At 36.8% G+C, this 6,242-nt stretch overlaps 1 non-coding gene across 1 annotated transcript; it reads left to right on the forward strand.

Annotated features, from left to right (window-relative positions):
- The first annotated feature begins 3,693 nt into the window (after positions 1 to 3,693).
- On the forward strand, positions 3,694 to 3,767 carry TRNAN-GUU. Its single transcript has one exon. It is a non-coding gene; the product is annotated as a tRNA-Asn (tRNA).
- The last annotated feature ends 2,475 nt before the right edge of the window (positions 3,768 to 6,242 follow it).

Raw genomic sequence — 6,242 nt, forward strand, 5'->3', positions numbered from 1 at the left:
CTTAAATACTTTCATAAAAGCTTTCCGTTTTCATTTTCTTCAGCTTCTGTAATTGGAACATAGACTTGAATGATGGTTATGATTGATTTTATTGATTGGTTGTCCATTGATTGATGGATATGATTGATATTATTCAATTAGAACTTGCATTGTAGCCCCTAGCTTCCTGTGCTACATCTTGCCTCAGTATTAAAGCCATTTCATTTATCTGAGTTTGTAATTTCCAGAGTGGAGCACTTTGTAGTTACCTGACTGGAAATGTCCCATTCTGGTCCATGTTAACTCACTAACACCAAACCACTGCAGTGTTTTGGCATTCCATTTCTTGCTTTGCAGTTTCCAGTTTACCGTGGTTCAAGCTTCTCATGTTTCATGTCCTGATTGTAGGGTGCTGTGCAGCATCTTATTTTCCTTTCAGCTTTATGCACCTCAGTGCTAGATGTCTTTTGTGCATTAGCAACAATGCTACTCATACTTGTTCTCGGCTCTCCCCCAGTAACTGAGTGGTTTCCAACCTGGGAGTATCATCTTTCAGCACGATCTCATATTTCATTTTGGGCTGTCCTGTTGTAGGGTTTACCAGGTAAAACAAAAGATAAAAACAAGCAAACAAAAAACAACAGCAAAAAAAGAATAAGAAAAGAAAATGCCATGGTGGTTTACCAATGCCTTCTTCTGCGTAGTGCTCAGGTGTGTGGTGTCGCAATCAAAAACCACCTATGAAATGTAAGCACCCTGTGAGTAAACTGAAAATTGACCCTCAGTCTATAGTTCTGAATGGGGATGATACTTTTGGTGACTGAAAATATCATTTAAGTTTGACACTGGTTGAAAGGGTTCAACTTCTCTTAATAAAACAATCTTATAATGTGATGAAATGGCTTTGAAAATTGGTCTGGTTTAGCATTCTCTTTTTACTTGTTCCTGATGCCGCAATCTTTTGTTTATTGGGGTGATGTCTCTAACTCACTGCATTTCTTTTTAAATTCTAACTAAAGCTTTCATTTCTAACAATTTAGCCACCATCCTTCTGAAATACAGTCATTAAAAAGATTTAAGGCCATGCACAATTGTGTTGATGGGAATCCTGTGAGTTTCTTATATTGTTGGTACAAAGTTGGCAGCACATTATCTAAAAGCATTGGATCTATGATATCTGGAAGGTCTATATATCAGTGTAGTCCATCTTGCCTCATTCGTTAAGTCAGGTAGATCCCATTTGTACAGATGTTCTCTCTCACTCTTTTCCTCTCCAAGGTGGAAATAAATAATACAGGCCCATTAATCTGCACAGGTCAGCACTTCCATAAGGAACATTCTTGGAAAAGGTAAAGTTGTAGTTCAGTTGAGTATAACATACAAAATGGGGGTAAAATTCCCAGTTCTTTTCCGTTTTAGCAATTATAAAGACCTAAGTACTAATGCAGCTATAAGAATTGTTTGTCTTGAGTTATCCTAAAATTTAAGAAAGATAATTATAATTAATCCCTGGGTATGTTAATATGATTAATACCCTGGTTTTAAGAACAGGGTGTATCCTGGCCCATGTGGTGACGTTGGTTGGACAATGCCCCATGCACCAAAAGGCTGCTGTTTGGATTCCCAGGGAGGGTGATGCAGACTCTCTCCCTGGTAGGGTGTGCAGGAGCCAGCCTATCATTTCGCATGAATAATGCTTTCTCTTTCCTCCTCCCCTCCTCTCTCTCTAAAAATATTTTAAAAAACAAAACTGGGCATAGATATTAAGGCCTAAAATGACATAATCACAAATATTTAGGTGACAACACATACACTTATTTTTGTAAGAGGGCTATATTTTGCATAAAAGCTATATTTGATATACATCATTGGAGTTAAATTTTGAGATTCTATTCAATATGTTTAATATTTATAGATTCTTTTGAAGTATTTTCAAGTGAAGAGAGAAAAAACAGAGGCAAAGCTAATGAATTGTGGAAATGGCCACTGAATTTATTTAAAACATTAACAACTACAGAACCCTGCTTGAAGACTGAGTTTTAAAACAAACAACAGTTGTTACATAGACAAGTTTTTTGTATACAATGAGTTACTATTCCTTTCTGAATTAGCTTTTCTCATCAATTGTTTCTCATTAGCTCTTTTTTCAGAAGTTAAAATGTTAGTATGAGGATTGAAGTGAGGAAAAGAGATTGGAGGGAAGGTATTTACATAAAGAGAACCGTTACAAATATTATTTTAAGCAGGATAATGAATATTGAATGAAGGGGAAGTGAGGTACCTAGCTGCAGTCTGTTCTAACTGAATAGTCACAAGAACAATAGCAAAGAAAAGGACACTCATTTGGGAATTCTGAGAAGAAAAACGAGTGCCTGATAGTTTTATCTAATATTAACATGTACATAAAATATGAATGAAGTTTTAGCATCAAATATGAGGATAGCATCATATAATGAAATAAAACTCATTATATGTGCTTCCTCTGTTTTTCGTTGTTGTTGTTGTTGTTGTTGTTGTTTTCAATTCAGAAATTTCAAGTGATTTTCTAAAATTCTATTGAAAGCAAAAGGGTACAGCTTTGTGTCACCATGGCTTTTTAATGTCTCATTGCTTTCAAGGAACTCTTTAATTGGTTCCAAAGCCTATGTAAATTCTTATCAAACAACAGGAGCTCAAAATACTGATTGGACTAAGGCACTTTGAATTCAATTTCTATTAATCATGATATGAATTCTTTCTCGAGGGATTCTGGACAGAGCAATGTAGTGACCTAAAAATTTAAATATATAGTTGTGAGGTGGAAACTAGCAGTTCTTTGAGGCAAGAAGAGGGGGGAAAGAGAAGTTTTGAAGAGTACCTTAAAGGGCATCAGGAAATACACAGTATGAAAGATTTTTATGTAGAATACTTACAGGAGTGTAACATGTTTGCCAGCAGTGTGCTGTACTAGGGATTTTCAGGAGTTAGTCATAAATCATACTTTTTTCTTCTTTAACTTGTCTTCCCTCAAATTGGGTTATAAATAATCCTGCAAAATATGTGTTTTAAGTGGCATGGCTCAAATGTGGGTGTAAAGACTAATAATTTCAGGAAGAATCAAGGACAGATTTAGCAATGAACTACAATGTACAGGGACTAAAGAATGTTACGGTAGCTTTTTCCTAATGCCCTTTTCCAATAACTAAGTGTTAGTTGCAAATAATTACACTATAGGTTCGTATAAAACAAACAAATAGAAATTGCATATATGTATTTAATAATACCTTAAAAGAAAAATAAAAAAGGCAAATACAATTCAGATAACGCTGGGAATGCTATACAAGTACATCATGACCATTAGCGAGCAAAGCACTGGACAGAGTTTGAAACAAAAGGAACGTTTCTCAACTCATAAGATTAAAACGTTTATTTTCCTATAAAAGGAAACATTTAAAAAGGTTATCTTCCTGAAAAAGAACGTTCCAAAGGGGAATTGGGAAAGCAAACAACAGTATTTTAATACTAGTTGTAACCCAAAATACACTCGATCTTGCAGTATTTTGTAATTTTCCGATATGTTGTTGAGGTTGAAAATAGAATTAAGAGGGTTAGAAATATTAAAGGGAAAATTCTGCTTTTAATAATATGAATCAGGATGTACAAAGGAAAATAAATCACAGTCTGCCTTTATTATTCTTCATAAAGGTTATGACTGGAAGAGCAACACACGTGAGAGTCTCTGTGGCGCAATCGGTTAGCGCGTTCGGCTGTTAACCGAAAGGTTGGTGGTTCGAGCCCACCCAGGGACGCTCATAATTTTTACAGGCTTGTCACCGGTGGTTTTACACAAATCTCAGAGTTCAGACCCCCGTGCTGCTCTGGAGTGGATTTCCAGGGACCCCGAGAAGAGAAACCACGGATCTCACTGCGCCGTCCCGGCCGGCAGCTCTTCAGCTTCCGTGGCGCTGCGGGTCCCTCCTCTCACTGCCTCCTTCTCCGGGCGGCCAGCGGGCTCTTCCCCGCCTCCTCCGCAAAGGCTAGGGAACCCAGCGCCTTAAAGCTCCCGCCTCCTCGCACTTCCACTCTCTCAGTTCCCCGACTCCGGCCCAAAGGCGCCTATGTTCCCCTCGCCCTTTCTTTCCTCTTCCAAGCAGGTCCCTGTGGGTCTCGCCGGGTTCCCCGCGGGCCATGAGCGGCCCCGAGGCCCCCACGCTGGGAGCGCGGCCGAACTGGCCTCCCTCTGCTCCAGGGCCCCAGAAATGTCGGAGGTCCACTGGACATAGATATTTCAGGAGTGTCAGTTTCAAGCTGCAAATTGATTTATAACTCGTACAACATTTTGTCTGTTCCCCGTCAACGTAAACACATACTCCCGTTAACATTGACTATCTGATGTATTGGTAAACTCAGAAATGTTTGTCAGAAAGCGTTTGTGTGGACATTTTTTTAAGAACATTTATATGTTACATTTTACTTTTTCTACTAAAGTGTTAGAATTTTATAGAGAATCAAATAAACCTGCAAAATCCCCTTCTATTCAGAAAGGGCACTCCCCCCTTCTTTACAATTTTGTAATTGTTAAACTTTAAAAAAATTCTGAGAAAGATTAAAAGTTAAACTGCTAGCATATTTTGCTTCCACATTCTATAATTACCATTTATTTCACAAAATGCAAAGCTATCTCAAAATAGTTACTTTGTACTTGATTCTCAATATGCTGCCTTTGAGAAAATTTCGTTACAATAATTATTGTCTTGAGTCTAGATTACAGAAATTTAAAAGACTCTTCTGGAGAAAAGTGATATGTCTTATTTCTGCAACTATATAGTTATATTTCCCCTGGGTTTACATATTAACAAAGGCTAACATTTATTGAGTGCTTACTGCTTGCCAGGCACTGTTCTAAGTGCTTTCATACATGGATGGATGTGGTCCTCACAACAACCTTCCAGGTAAGTCTTACTGTTGCTCTTGTACTGATGACCCATCTGAATTGTTCATGCATTGAATACTTTGCCTGAAGTGGCAGTTTGTCCCTGGCACCATACAGATTTGAACCCAAGTGGTTATGCTCCAGAGTCCATGATCCTTGCTGCTGTACTTACCTAACCAGATGTTTTCTCCTCTAAAATTGAGCTACTTGACTATTTCGTTATATTAAAACTAAAGGTGATATTTTAATTGGTTTGTATGATGTTTCATTAATATTTTGTTCCAAATCTGATGCAGAAAAAAAAAAAAAAAACCCACTGAACATTTGTGAAATAATAAAAGGCATTGTTAAATTATGCATTCATTGTGATGCTTAGTTATATTTGAAATGAAAAATGCGTGGGAATATGAAATTTTAATGTGAAATGTGTCTTTGGGAAACAATTTGATAGCATTTATGTAGAAAAGGCAAGATTAGAAATAAAGGCAGGTTGGAACAGCCCAGGCAAAATATGGATGAACAATAGAGTCTAAGTATTCTTGGACTCCAGGCTGACGTTTGACAGTTGGGGTGATCCTTCAGACCTCTATTTCAGGATAGCTTTCTGAGATAGCATCAGGATTTGCACTTGACAGGTGCTACATGGCAGTTTTAAAATTTGATCCTAAATTTCTAATCATGTTCTACTTCACCCTTTTTGGGAGATTAATGGGATTTAGAGGCCAGAAAATAAAGAGAGAGGATTAAGTGAGCATAGAATTGGGGCAAGGAGTACAAAACTGCCCTCTACTATAAGTAGTTCATCTTATTAAGTGGGCACATGCTTAGCACATTTTCTTGTACATGGCTGTTGTAAATGATAGTTGGGAAACATTTTGGAGAAATTGCTTACATATTCCTGGATGCATTGGCTTTGTTAAATTTTAATGTGTATTAGTTGTTGATGTTGCAATCAATGCTATTTCTGGAGAGCATTGTTTTGTTCTTAGCTTCTTGGATCTCTAATACCAACCCAGCCCAAATACACACTCAGATCAGTTGCAAAAATAATTAAATTCTGAAGAACATTTAAAAGGCTATGATGAGCATTTAAATATGTAAATATGTTCCTAATATTGCTAATAAGAAGTTGTATACTTAACCTTCGTATATAAAATCAGAGAAACTAACTGAAGTAATACAATGAAGAGTAAATCAATTGCTATAAAATTTATAGTAATTAACAATTTAAAATATTTTGAGTATTATAGCATTTCTTTAGACACTGGAGATTTGGAAGAAGCCACATGGCTAATATGTGTTTCATTTAATCACTAATTAAACACTAATCTGTGTTTTCATTTCTGACACC

The sequence above is a fragment of the Molossus molossus genome, unplaced genomic scaffold, assembly GCF_014108415.1.
Source record: "Molossus molossus isolate mMolMol1 unplaced genomic scaffold, mMolMol1.p scaffold_m16_p_1, whole genome shotgun sequence".
Lineage (NCBI taxonomy): Eukaryota > Metazoa > Chordata > Mammalia > Chiroptera > Molossidae > Molossus > Molossus molossus.